Raw genomic sequence first — 15,248 nt, 5'->3', positions numbered from 1 at the left:
TATTGACTTATATCATTTGATGCAAAATAGCAGAAAAACTCTATTTTGGGCCATGTGCAAATCGTATCAGGCATAAATACCATGCTTACGTTTTTTCTTAGATTGCATATGAACATACAACCCATTTCTATTGCAAGAACTTGGAGTTATACTAAAGCTAGTTAAGGCTTTGAACTTTATATTTCAGAATGAATAAGGACTCCAGGGATTATAGCCGCTGCCCTTTAGGGACTGCAAAGGCTGTTTTATGAGGATGTTTGAATACCATTTCTTCAAAGTAGTGAAACCTGAAGAGGCTTTCTATTCAAATTTTAAGAGGATGTTATAGACACTGTGGAGGCAATATAAGAAAACTTGTGGTTTTGAGAGTACAAGGCCCATTAGTAGAGCTAAGAGGAATTATAGAACATATATGTAGAAAAACTGAACATCTGCTAAGGATAAAGAGGCTTTTTAAATGGAAAGTAGAATAATGCTAACAGATTGCCAGCATGACAATAATAATAAAAAAAAGAGTAAAAGTTAATTCCAAAAGCTGTCTTACTGGATGAGATTCTGGTGCTCATCATATAATATTTTGGTCAGAATTATTTTTCAAGATTTTTTTAACAATTATTGTGCCTCTGCCATTGTCATTTCTTTCAGATGTCACCTCCTTCCTTGCCATTCAGCCTTCTTCTAAAGCTTTTACTGGATCAGGCTTTGCCTGTCTTTTCGTGAGATTTCATTGACTACAGTAGTTTTGGTAAAAAGTGATTAAAGCCTGAAGATTTTAGCTCAATGTGAAAGTAACCATGCAGAACTGTAATGGGTTTTCCTGTTCATTGAGGTCATGACTTTCAGAACCAAAGGCTCCAGACACAGTCTCCACCAGGGTCATGGCTTGCCTGATTTCACTGCTGCTGAAAAATAGTCCACGTCTCTTCCCTACTGTGTGCACTGGGCTTGCACCAGCAACTGTGATGCACTGGGTCAGGGAACCAGACCAGCTGGGAAATAGTCATTTTGGAAGAAGTTGTTCTTCAGCTTGAACCTTCTCCTGATTTGCTCTGTTGCACAGCTGCACAACTGAAGCTGCTAATTCAGCTCAGGGGATGGAAATACTTGGCTGCAGGAAGGGGAGGTTTAGGGGCTACTTTTACTGTGGCAATGTCACCTTAAATGAATGCCACATTAAAGCCTCAGGTAAAGCTAGCAGGAGTGTTAATGAGGACTAAGCAAATGGTTCAAGGCTGGCACATTGCTAGAGATAGGTCATACGTAGAAGCTCAGAACTAATATGTCTCCATTCTAACCCAGACCTTCTCTTTCATCAGAGCCTAAACTTGGAAGCAATGTGTTTTCTTAACAGCACTTAAAGTGAGACATAATAAGAAACATCATCATTCTTGAGAGTTTTTGTCCTTGAAAGTATTTGGGCTGAAGCTTTTGCAAACAGTTTTTGTGATTTTTGCCATTATTGTATCCAGACTGCTTTTGTGATTTGGCCTTGAATTTGAACAGCCAAATATTAGCTCTGAATACTGCCTCCTCACTAGCTGAATACTACCTCCCATGCTTGTGAGCAGTTGCAGATTCTCTATATCTGACTGATGAGGCAAAATGGATGAGTTGTTCATACAACAAGATCTAGATTTATTAACTTCTGGTTTTTGGTATAACTGTCATTTTATCATGATGAATTAACCAAGAAAAGCTTTAGAAAATCTGAATCAAATATTTTGCCCTATACTTTCTTTGACTATAAAGATGTATTCTTATCCCATGATTCAGGAACCTTTGGTGATCAATAGAACATCATGAGACTTTGCAAAAAATTGCATACACATTTGCACCCTCATGAGTAAATAAACAAATAGATGAAAACTGAAGTAGTAAAGTTAGGTTAATTTTTTTGATAGTTGGCTTTAGAAGAAAACCACTCTGGTATCACTCACACAAGACGGTCCCTAGATTTTTTTCAGAGGGGATGTGGGCTTCTGTGTTAAAAAAGTGTGGACAATACTGCAATAAGCTGCTCGTGTAATAAAGGATTTTCAGGAACATGTCTTCAGTTTAATGGTAATAGAGCTTATAACAGTTAAGGATTCAGCAACTCACAAAGTATTTTGTCTGTCTAGAGCTCAGCAAGGAAGACAGTTCTGAAATAGAAATCTTTTGATCTTAAAATGACAAGATCTGAATAGTAAAACCCCCTCTTGTAAGAAACACAGGCTGTAATTATGGCACATCTATTATTTAAAATGTTCTTGAAAATTCACATAAAAGCTGTTCAAAACAAAGGACAGGATTAGGTCAGGAAGTGGTCTGTAAAACAGATTTTTTTTTTTTTTTTTTTTACTGATTCCTGCCTTCTTTACTCAAGCAAGTGTTTGCTTGCAGTAATTGCCATTCAGTATGTTAAATGTTTGGTCCAAATAGCTTGATTCTTTCTCTTTAAAAATGGATTCTAATTAATTCTATTTTATTTTAAAGAAGATCCTATACATGTACAAAGTTTCTGAAGAGGCTTCTTTCCTATACCCTCTCCTCCCCGGACAACTAAGCCATATTTGCTCCTGATTGATAGCTAGTAAATCTGGCAGAGTCACTGTTAACATGTTAGCCACAGATATTATAAATGAAATTCTACAATATAACTGTCTCACAGCAGACATCAAATAACCTAGGAAAACAACTGAGCTGGAGCTTAGTCATATTTGATAATTAATGTGTGATGGTTTCCAACCAAAATTAATTTAGTGATGGAGTAAAACATATGGAATAATGCTTAAGCTTACATCAAAGGCAAATATTGAATACATTAGGATACATTATCTCTACTCTTTCTGGAGTACATTATGTTCTATTAAGATGTGATGTTCCGAATTTCTGCCTGGGCTTCTCTGAGAATTTGTATGATGGCTCACAAATGTGTTCCCCAGTGCCCTCCTCTGTAGCACTCTTCCAATTCAGCTATCATTTTTTGTTTCAGCTGAAGCATTAACACTCATTATCTGTCGGTGGAATAAAAAAGAAAACAAAACAAACCCAAAAAGACCCAACAACACTTTTTTTTTTAGATGAAACATCTTTCCTGGATGACACTTCTGATGTTATCAGTAGGAGAAGCCTTCAAAGAAAATGGGTATCAAGTCTGAAACATTACATAATGCTGAGTTGAAAGACAAAGTGTTTTCTGGAATTTTAATTTTTTTTTTAAGCAGCTGCCTTTAAGTGAACACAGCCATCACTGTTATAAAATATTCAAAGCCTTATACATATCAGACAGAGCTGCAGTTACTAGGGCAAACAATCTCRTGTATCAGTTAAACAAACATTTGAAAAATTTCCTGAGCCCATTCTAGGTCCTTACAATACCTCTAATTTTAATTGATTTTTATCCAGTATCCTTTTTTTTAATGACAGTTTTCAACTTTCCAGCATTCTGCTAGCTTTTGTGGGGAGTGGGTAAGCATGAAGTCATGGAAGCCCAAGATTAAAGACTTCTCTGTGTCAGGTCATTAGCCATTCCACTTACTGTACTGTAGCTCATTTTCCCATTCCTAATTGATCACTTCACTGATCAGACATTATGGAGAAAGCTTAGTAACCTACACTTTAGCTTTGAAATGCAGTAGAGACTATAATTATCTGAAAGTCTTCAAAGATGCCTGAAATTTTCAGGAGGTTCAGTTCATCAAGGAGTCTGGCTAATCGAGAGAAGGGAGAAGAGCCAGGTTCCCTAAGGCCAGAATTTTGAAGAGAGATCTGGAGAGAGAACAAAGGTGTCTGTATAAAATTTTCTGTCCAGAAGTCTTGTGGGGTGTCAGTACATATTAAGAGGAGGTGCAGAAACCCCTATTCTGAAGATAGGTTGGCAAAACTAAGCGCATGAAATACCTGCTTAGCCATCCCAGGTTTAGGAGTTATTGAATCCAGGAGCTTGAAGTGGTTCACAGAACAGCTTTTCTGCCTCCTGGGATTAGAGTCTTTCCCCTGTTGGCAACTATGTCTATCTTAACATGTATTGTCTTGTCTGCCTTGCTGGGTCTCGAAGGGTAGAGGGTTGTAGAGGTGTTTGTAACATGGAAAGCTGAGGAGAAACAAGGTCTGAGATCTGCGTCGGGCTGGAAGGACCTTCCCAGTCAGTCCTCTCCTGTGTGAGAGGATGTGTGTGCTGAGGGTTCAGTTATCACACTGTGCATGCGTGCATGTTTGTATGTGTGTGTGGAAACTGCCTGGAATCTGTTTTTTTCTTCTTAAAAACCTTTCCAGGGCAAAAACTTTCAGGGATGTAAACAGTCTCAAACTAACCAAATGTGATGGCTAAGGGGGACTGAGGCCATGATCAGGGTTAAGGTAATAATGCCATTACACTGCCCTCGTAGTTCCATGAGGCCCTCGTGGATGTCTCGCATTCCAGTTTAGATAAACTGGCCCTTGAAAACTGAGGTCTTTACCATTTTCTCTAGTATTATAGATCCTTCCAAATAATGTATTCTGTCTTTGCTAATGATTCTCCTACTACCTGTTAATATAYATCATACTCATCATCTACTCTGAAGACTGTTTTCCACTGCTGTGCACATTGTGATAGCAAGGATAAGAGACTTCCCTTTGAAGGCAGTTTATAAATCTTATTGGGCTTCTTCATGATGAAAGGCACTATAGATATATAAGAGATCAAAGCTGTGTAAAGATCAGTGGTATTTGTTTGCATGAGGTTTCTCTTTCTATTCCTTCTGAGGATTTTGAGCTTCAAAGTTTCAGCTTTAAAAAACTCAAAAAACAAAAGAAAACCCTAGAAAAAAACACCATGTTTCAGTGGGTTCGAGGTCAGGCCAGCCAAGTGCCACATGGTTCTCACCTGGACTCATAAACTCTTCTCCAGCATTCTTCTATCTGCCAGCAAAAGCTGGTGCTAAGAAAATTTTTGGTCTTCCAGAATGACAGTGAGGGCCGACAGCAGGAAGTTTTGCAGGGAAAGAAAACTGCTTAACAACAAAGGGCAAAGAAAAAGCTCAACTTAACTCAGAACATAAGTGTTTCTATTTGTGATTTGTCAGACTGCTAGCAAAATTATTTTCATTTGTGAATATACATTAGGAATTGGTCTAAAAATCATATGAACTTAATTACACATTTTGTGATATATTTTTTGAGGCATACTTTATTTTTCACTTAAATCAAATGTCTATATATTGAGAATTTCAATGTACACTTTTGTAGATATATGTAGCAATTGGGAGTAGAAATCCTGTACATTCATTGCAAAGCACTAGCTGAAGATAATACTGATTTTGACTGCATCGTACTTTAGTACTGGGTTAGTGTTTAGCATAGAGTAAGTCATCCCTGATATTCTAAAATGAACTTTTACTTTTCAACAGGATCACTGCAGATTTTTTTTTTAACCTCATAGTGTGTTCTCATAAACGATATCAAAATAAACCCTTGACCAACAAAAATACTTCCTATATTAGATCCACACTGGGGTCACACAAAGACATCACTATTGACCTTTTTATTACCTAGAGGGAGAATACAGACAGCATACAGAATGCAGACAATCAGTAGACTTCAAATATTAGAAAAAGGTAACAGAAAATGCAATAATAATGTAATAAACCAATATTAAAAAAAAGAAAAAAGGCAAGTGACTCTGTGTGCCCAATCTGAATATCCCCCTTTAAAGTCCTGCAAAAAGTGTGGGTCGGTATTGTCTGGTTATCCATCACCAGTAAAGCTCTCGCTGTGAGCATCCAAAATGCACGCATCTAAAGCCACTTGCCTTTTTTTTTTTTTATCCTTTTTAAAAAAAAAGGTTTTGATGAAAGGCAAAGAAAAGTAATAAGGAACTGGTGTGGATCTATGTGTGTCTCTGTAGAGCAATGGAATATGAAAGCAATGGGTCAAACCCAGACATACCAGTGAATCCCAGACTTTCTGCATATCATCCACACACTATTCTTAAAATAAAAGTCATACAAAATAATAAATAAGCTGTGTAGCGAAGCAGAGTAGAGAACAATAACCTGTCCAGTACACTTTATCAATATGAAGTCATAGTCCGACAGCCAAAGGGAAGGAAAGGAATCAGGAATTGAGTTTAACCAGGTGCTATTGCTGCAAAAACTCAAGAGGCCTTACAGAAGAGAAGAATGTAAATTAAGTCCAGTGGCACAGGATAAAAAAAAGTTCAGTTTTCAGGTGACAATGTTTCTTTTGGGGGAGAATATGGGAAATGTTTCTTTACTGGAAGAATCCAACCAACCATGAAAATAAATGTTCTCATTCTGGGTTATTTGATCTGTTTGGTTGGTTGGGTTTTGGGGGGGGGGGGGGGGGGGGGAAGTGTGAGGAAAAATATAAACTAGATGCAAAGCATAAAGCATAAAATTTGAAATAGGTCTTCATGTCCCAGGAGGCTGTCCTATGGTGTATTACAAGCAGGAGGTGTCCATCTCGCCTGTCAAAGCTATCCCACTTCATGTTAATTATTCTTGAACTTTACCCTTTCCCATCCCAAGTGAGTATCCTGACCATGAAATTGTTGTATCAGTTTTTCAATTTTTTTTCTCATTCTCTCTGGTGTAATGAATACTGTATTATTTACATTAAATGAAGCAGCTTCAGCAGGAAGTATTGTAACAGAGAGTGTTCCTCACCCTGCATGCGAAATAGCAGCATGGTTGGGGACACTTTCCTGTGATTCAGAAGACTGGATTTCAAATCCCTACTCCCTGTCAGGTCAAATGGCTTTTAAAACTGCCATCCCAGTTTAGTATCGTAACCATTGGTTATTAAGTTAAATGGAAGAAAACATATGCATCTGTTGCTGTTAGTCTAATGGCTGTACAAAGCTTGTGCACTCTCCATATGCATGTGTGTGCGCACACACACACGATTCACATACTTGTTCTGCTTTCGACAACCCATTCACCTTCCCTAAGGGGAGTCCATCGCCTTCGGTTTGTGTTGCTGAGCCTGTGGTGCAGACTGCCAAAACTCCTCAGAGCAGCAGCGACCGCTAAACACCTCGCCTTGGGGAGGAGAGCCTTACGGCAGCAGGTGAATGACACCATGGGCGTGTGGATCTTGTGGACAAGGAGTACCTACAATAGGGTTACTAAAAGGCTTGTGTCCCCCCCTCGTTTTCTCTCACTGCCAGCCCGTGGGGGGGTGCCAGCAGCCATTCTAGAGTCCTCAGATCCTCAAGGCATTTAAAAACCTTTAATCCTTAGAGTCAGAGATTTCAAAGACAGGAGGTGCCACTGTGATCTTCTGCATAGCACATTCCCAGAAAGAAAAGGTGTGATGCTTCTTGCTCCGGCAGCACTTCTGTGTTGTCTGTACAAGCCCTCTGACTTTCTTGCTGTCTGTGCCCAGTCATCAGCACACTCACTGCAGAGAAATTTATTAACTGGCTTGACAAAGGGTGATGGAGACCACCGTAACTGTTTCTGTTATGGATGACTTGAGGGAACGAATACTGAATTTGGTTTAGTTCCCACATCCACTGCAAACTCCCTAAAAAAAAGAGAGAATTAAAATGCCATGGAGGAATTGTGGGAGGCATTATTGTAATTCTGCATTTTTCCTGCGGTTCAGAAGAATTTGTTTTTATGGTTTTAGCTCCCTAATCCCATCTGTTCAGCAGGGAGGTATTAGCTTATTTCCCATTCTGCAGTGGTAGGAGGTGCTGCTAGATGATCAATGCTTACAATTGCAAAGAAAATGTGTGTTGTGGCACAACCCTCTAAAGCTAGTGCTGTCTTCTCCCAGTTGTCATTCTTTTGTAATCGAGGGTTAGCAGTCATAGAAGAGGAACTGTGCCCATATCCAAACTGGTAATTGATAGGTGTCTGCTCTCTGCTTTGCTGGTGACCAGAGGCAACATCAAGCTGAAAGAGAGTGGGATGCCCACTTGGCAGTCTGGTGAACAGTGGAGCCTCTTCTCTTGAAGCTCCTATTAGTAGTTAAACCTCTTTCTTAAAATAAATACTCAGCCAAACAAAACTGATGATTTTTGGACATGGAGAATTAAAAAACTTTCTCTTACACTTTCTGTTTTGCAGTCTACAAAAGCTTATTCATCTATTTGCTTTCAGAATTTCAGGGTTAGGCCCCAAATATGCTTGACTAAAGTCTCTGCAAATAGCTTTATTTAGATGTGAAAGGAAAAATAACTTGTCTCGTTCACTCTGTTCTGAGTTTCTAGTGCTCAGTACCCATGAAATGGATCAGGAGATAATGTCTTTTTTGTGTCTTTTAAAGTCTGTGAAAAATGTCTTCCTGTTTAATAGGTTGATTAAAGCTGTATATGCTCCAGAAGATACATGTGATTATTTATCATACTCTGCCCAAAGATAATGACAGTAAAGAAGACAAGGTTGAAATTTTGTGTGATTTCCTCTCTTCCACATCCGGGGCATCTCGAATACTACACACAGATGGTGCTCCGCATAAAGGATCGCATTAGCTGTTAAACATTTTTTCTTCCCATTAACTAATTTAACAATATGTTCCTAGTATTTAAAGAAATAGACAAATCACACAAAAAAACTTCTGTCAGCTTAATTCTGATTGCTAAAATAGACCATTTGCCCAGATGGGATTGCTTACTGGCCTAACTATCAGGTTAGAAACATCTAGAAATTCTGCACCCACAAGCTCAGATTCTAGCAGTGTTGATTCAGCTCTTCATCTTTAATTGAGTTTCAGGCATTTAACTCTCTGGAGAGTTTTGAATGACAGCCTAAATATCGAAGGCCAGTCTGCTCTGCGTGTGTGTTAGGTGACCTGAATTTTCAAAAATGATGAGCTCTTGCGAGTCTGGTTTAAGTCAGCAGAAGCTGTAGGTGACAAAAATCACAGCAAAAGCCCCTGAGACTTTTTCACCAGAGTGGGTGGTGGACCAAATTAAACAAGCATTTCCAATTTTTTTTTCATTTGTCACCTTCCACAGCAAAGACACTGTTAGTGTCCTTGGGACTGGCTGCGTTGGGGAGTTTTTCTTCATAACCATGAAAACGGCAGTGTAGCCTGCACGTAATTCTTTCCTGTACATCCATTTTCCATACTGAGCTCTCTTCAAGCACTGTTTTCCATTCCTCTTTTTGTTTCCAAGCAACATAGTAGTATGTAGAGAGCCCACATAGTATTAAGTAATAGCCTACAGGCTAATTTTAGGAACACACGTGGTCTCCATTATTCTCATAACTAAATGTGACCAGGAAGTCAGTGAAAATCACTGTAAATGAAATTTCAGAGGCCCACTGAAAAGGGACGTGAAACAACTTGAAGCTCACTGCAGCTCTTCTACATTACGCACTTCCAATAGCCAGTCTGCAGTCAACCCCTTGTTGTAGTGTAACTCTTTGCACTAGAAAAGGTGATAGTGAAAATAACCTTCCTTCTCTGTGTTTTATTCTTGCACTCCCTGATGCAGAAAGAGTAATCAGTTTCTTAAACAAAAGAAAAAAACAATTAAGAAGCCACTAGACCCACCAGCTTTTTGTTTCCATGTCTACCTCTAGCTATTTAAGTCTTGAAATTCAGTTTAGTTTTTCAAGGTATAATGTCTGTTGGGTTTTGCTTCATTTTATTTGTTCAGTTGCGGTAACTACATACACCATGGTATTTAGCTACTGTCACTATACTATGTACTTTTCCCCTATATTTGTTCAGAGAAGGACATGTTTTCTAGGGTGTCGTGTGGTTTCCAGTAACTCTGTGCCAAATATTTTCCTAAACAGAAAAAAAAATATCACAAATCCAGCAGAATGTTCAACTAGTGAAAAGAGCTGCACAGTGCAGGAAAGAAAATACAAGAACTCCCATGTTTTTCATTTGGATTGAGACTTAATTTACTTTAAAATTATGTTCTCACTCTTTTATATAAACCTTTATCTAGAGAAAAACCTGTTTCCAGCCAAAAGCACAGAATAAAGCTTGGAATAATAAGACGATCTATGAATTTTGCCCTCTTTGGAAGATGTTTTATGTTGTCTTACACCTTAACACTGATTTACTAGATAACTCTGTACTTGCCTGTAAGCGTGATTCTATTTTAAAGATTTCTATCTGTAAATTTCACTAGATTTGGATTTTTTGCCCATAATCTGATATTTCCATATATCTAGGTGCCTCCAGATTTGATTCATCCTACCTATCATAAGAGAATGTTTTATAATACAGTTAGACTGATCCCGTGGCTAGCTCTTACCAAAAGGGACAGCCCTCTTGTGCCAGGACTAGCACTTGTCTGACCCTCTGGGCTCTAAAGCACTGGAAAACTACTGCTCTTTTGCAGGGTTAGCCCCCTGCCCTGTGTCCTCATATGGTCACTGGGCTGATGGGAGGGCAGCAAGAGCAGGGCAGCCTTTTTTAGATGCAGCCCACAGTTAGGTCAGTTCAGATGCTTTGTAAAATTCTAGGATCAGACGTTCATTTTAGTACCATGTAAGTCACTCTTTGAATGTTTCTATCTGTCTTTGTTGACTGTACAGGCAACTTAGATGACTGATTTAGATTAGATTTTACCAAAAGTTATTTAATCCAGATAAAGCCAGGTGACCTGAACCCCACCTTAGAAAATAAAGGTGAGCAACCTTAAGGACATTATGAGAGTTGCATTTATTTTGTTTAGCACTTGACTAGCTTTAATGTAATGAACAGTATTTTAAACTTGGTAAGCCAGCATTAATACATGTAAGCATAGGCGCTACAAGCATCAGCATGTGCACAAACTAATAAAAATATGAAATAGTACCATTTTTTGTGTATGATGGCAGTATGCACCACAATTTATTTAATACTGGATTACAAGCATCAAGCTATGGAAAAAATGTCAGCTATTACACTTCAGTTTCTTTAAAGATATTATTTTTGTGCTGTCATGTTTCATAGGGAAACCATACTTCTCTATTATTCATCTGACATTTAAAGGTTTTTTTTAACATCTTTCTTAGGAGTCTAAAGATTTAATCACAAAGGGCAGATTTTAAGAGGACTTTATTAAATCTGACAGCTGACTAATTGGACTGTGTGCAATTAATAAAAAAACTTGATAATTGAGCATTCAGCAAAGGATTGTTCAGTGATAGCATTTTTTTTTATTTCTGCAGTTTTACAGATCTACAATTCTGCAAATACAATGTTTGACTAAGACATTATTCTTCCTAGTTTACGCCCACACTTCAAGAGATCACTGCAGTGTGAAAAATAACATACTGCTTAGGATTCTCTGGTTAGAACAGCCACAGGAACCACGGAAATACAAAAAGCTATACCTGACCATGTATTTTCTTAGTTGAAAACATTTGTTGTATAAGACAGACTGGATATCTCAATATTTTATACCATTTTCACTTACAATTTACATTTCTATACTATAATAGCAACTTTTATGCAAATGATCAGATTTGCTATTGTAGGATCCAATTAAAAAAAGCTACTACTGACGAAACAGAGTGCACTTTGTAGAGATCTCTTCTGCTGCTCTACAGAGAAGCTCAGCAGATCATTCCTTGCATTCTGGATGCTTCTAGCTTTCCCTCCAGACATTCAAAAATAGTGTGGTTCAGATACTTCCTCTGTTGCAACTTTAAATATCTCCTTTATTTTTAGAAGAGTCCACTGCATGCTTTATTTTCAGGTTCTTTAACAGATCTGTTCCAATTTCCTTGATGGTTATATTCCTAATGGGACATGTAAATGACACTGAAAGTACTATTGTTTCCTAGAGAAATTTCCTAAAATTTCTCTTGAGAGGCAGGGTGGGATAAGGGTTTATTGTTGTATTTTCATTACACTTACTACTCAAGATTGGTTTCTTCTTCAAGTTTGCGTAAGATACAGTCTTTTTTCAAGATGGATACAGCTTATCTTGGATTTCCTCACAAATCAACTAGATCAAACAGGCTGAAAAAGTACCAGCAAAAATACAGCATAATATAAATTATTTTTATAAATTCTCTTGTTGTTAGATGTTCACTGGCATCTCCAGGTTCAGTGAATTCAGTAATTCACTCAGTCTGAGTTTTCTTTTCTGTTTTTCAGATGGGACACTTCCAGTAGTTCCCCTGCCATTCTTGCTGAAAGTGACATCTCCAAATTATTCTGCTTCTTTCATTTGGATTTAAGTAAGTCTTCCCATTCAACACTAGATTCACTTTTTTTAGGAATTGCTGGAAACACTGATTGCATTTTAGTTTGGAATTCTTTCATCTATAAAAGAGATTAAAATAAAATCAGTCAACTGTTGTAAGAAGGAAATAAAGTAACACCATGAACCCTGGGCTTATTCCACAAAATACGGCTGTGTGAGGTAAAGAAGAAGTAAAAAGACCTTAAAAATAACAGAAAATTAAGTCTTTCCCTCTGATTATGTTGATTCAAATAACTAGGCAAAAAAAGGGACCCACAGCAATTCCCAGTTCTAAACCATCAGACTGGGGTGGTTAATTTGGACCACCTATCTGAATGATTCACTACAGTTACACAAACTACCATATATACATTTGAAATGTTTTTTTTGTTTGGAAGAAAATTATCTGAATAGAATATATCTGAATTTGGGCTGTTGTGCTTTTTTAAAAAAAAAACAAAAACACTTGCTGTGGTTTAAAGGCCCAATGGGTCTGTTCAAGGATTTTAAAACAAGGAATAAAAAAATATTGCTCAGCTCTGACTTAATTTTGGTTTATCCTACAATATGGATATAGGTGACAAAACAAAATCTGGTTAAACTTTAAATAATAGTAGAAAGGAAAACAAGATTCCTAAATATATATTACAGCATGCTTTTCTTTCATTGTTGGTAAATTAAAATGTCGGCTGCAAATAAAAACATTTCTGGTTTTACATTCTGTGTATCAATACATAAATACCGATCACCAAATCTATATTTATTGTAACCATGTCTGATTCAATAGTTTTGGCAGGTTAGAACTGAAATTTAATTTCTTTCTTTAAAAATCACTTCTCTTTAAAGATAATATCTAGATTTAGCAAGGTCCTTTCTTCCAAGTTTTTTACATATAGGATCTTTTTGAAGTATAGATGTGGAAAAAGTAAATCACTGAAAATCCTATTACATAAACAGCAGGATGTACTAGGGAAGTTTTGGACTACTATTTTTAGGAAGCTCTACAGACTCTATGACATTCATGCATGGAAGACAGGATGCGATATTCAAGCACTGGATGCAGTGACCTCTTGAATACCAAATGCTGTCTCTGTCAGTTCATCCCATGGAGAGGTTCCAGGAAATCTGGATATTCTTAACTGCCACAAAGGCATTCTCTCTAATATGCCTACACTTTGTGTGTTGTAGGTCATCAGTATTTTTACAAATACCTTTGGGCATTTTCTGTTCAAGTTCTGTGTAAGAATAATTCTGACAGAGAAGTGGCACTTCTTTATAGAAATGTTGCTAGAATGCAATTATTCAAGTTACAGCTGATACAAAGAATGAAACAATTTACAAAGAAGTTATGAAATCTTTACTAAGATGAAAACTAATTATGATTATGAAAACACTTTAGAATTCAATTTTTTGTGGAAAAAACCCTATGTACTACTAATCAAATAAAAATACATATTATATGAAGAGATGATAGGAGGAAAACTCACAGCCAGCTTACCCTTTTTGCTTTATCCCACTTGTGTTTTTACGTAAAAAGTATTTCACTGTCTGCTCTATATTTACCCTGATCAGATAGCTGTTGTTAATTATTCTTTCTCTTTAAAAAAAAACTTGGCAATAGCCTGCAATAGTTCCTAAACAAGTATTTTTGCTAGTTATTTAAAATCAAAAAACTCTCACAGAGCACTAATATTCCCAAGGATACTAAACACCAACATCAGAACTGACGTAGGGGAACAGCCCACATTACCTTAAACAATTGCTGACAATTAAATACAAGTATTTACAATAGAAAATGCTTATAGGATCTTTAGTTCAGATGTTTTTTCCAGGCCTCTTTAATTAAGTTACCCCATTTCTCTCTTGTGTGAAAACTGTTCAATATACTTTACATTTTTTAATTTCTAAAGAGTCAACCAATCTCTTCTACTCTTTCATCTTGCTCTAAGTATAAAACAGGAATGGTCAGATCCTAACCTGGTACAAACTGCTATAGCTCATTTGGTATAAATGGAAATAAAACATTTTATACTAGTTAATGAACTGGTGCAATGGGGATTTTTTGGGTATGTTTCTAAACTCAAATTTTTAGTGTCAAATTTAAATGATGCACTGATAAGCCCTACAGGACACCTGAATTACTCCACTGAAGACACAAGATACCAAAGAAAATGAGAAGTGATTATATAAGACCTCCAAAAAAGGGTGATGGGCGGGGGAGCCATTCAATAAACTGCAATGCTTCCTCACTCTTAATATCTACCACGTTATTACCAAAATGCCAAACCCTAGAATGCACAAAACAGTCTTGTGTGGGAAATAAAACACCACAGGTCTATTCTGAAAAAAATTATGTTTATCTAGAAAGTGCTAAAACACTGGTAGTGGATGTAGATTTAAGAATCTTTGGTTGATTCATCTCCTCTCAGAATGCTAATTTATCTTCTGCAGGTAAAAGCAACTCATTTTCTGGAAAAGCAATTCTTCATTAACACATGGACAAAATCTGGAATGTTCAGTATCTTCTTTTTGCTTTCAAGATTCCCTGAGAAATTTCCTCAGCCTTGCCATCTCAGATTTTGATGTTTATTTGTAAAACCACTTTGCCCCTGATGCCAGACTCAACATCTCATTTATCTCTTTTCACTCCATCATTTGTGCCCTATTCCATGACCCCCCTCTGCACATAATATTTTTCTCTTTCCAATTCACAAGTTTGACTATGTTTTATATTTTTGCACAAACTTTCTTCTTTTGTGATTCCCATTCTGGATAGTGAGCTTAATAAATCAGAATGCCAAGCTGATCACCACTGTGCATTGTCTTCTCAATGTTATGTTTCAGATCGTCAGCTATACAAGAAGGACATTATCTATAGTGACTGGCGTGGCCCTAACTAATACATAATGTCTTCACAATATGTCTGAGCAGGGCCAGTTTACTCACAATACAAACACCACAGCTATTAACTTATATAAAATTTTCATTTCTATACAGCTTAAAAGATAGTGCACTCTATTATTTTTCTCCACAATATTTTTTGAGTTCCCACTATTAATGCATTAAGAAACATGTCTAATACTAGCCACAGACTCTTATTTTCTCTCTTTCTCCT

The 15,248-nt window shown here is 37.1% G+C and overlaps 1 long non-coding RNA gene across 3 annotated transcripts in view; it reads left to right on the top strand.

The window, feature by feature from the left end:
* The window catches only part of LOC112976868, a 54,695-nt gene extending 39,753 nt beyond the window's left edge, over positions 1–14,942 (top strand). For all 3 annotated transcript variants that reach the window (XR_003257197.1, XR_003257199.1, XR_003257198.1), the window contains 2 exons: positions 12,046–12,128; positions 14,585–14,942. This is a non-coding gene — a long non-coding RNA (uncharacterized LOC112976868). The remainder of the gene's footprint in view (positions 1–12,045; positions 12,129–14,584) is intronic.
* The last annotated feature ends 306 nt before the right edge of the window (positions 14,943–15,248 follow it).

This window comes from Apteryx rowi, unplaced genomic scaffold, assembly GCF_003343035.1.
Source record: "Apteryx rowi isolate R43461 unplaced genomic scaffold, aptRow1 scaffold_775, whole genome shotgun sequence".
NCBI classification, from domain to species: Eukaryota; Metazoa; Chordata; class Aves; order Apterygiformes; family Apterygidae; genus Apteryx; species Apteryx rowi.
This window is presented reverse-complemented; position numbering and strand designations above follow the sequence as displayed.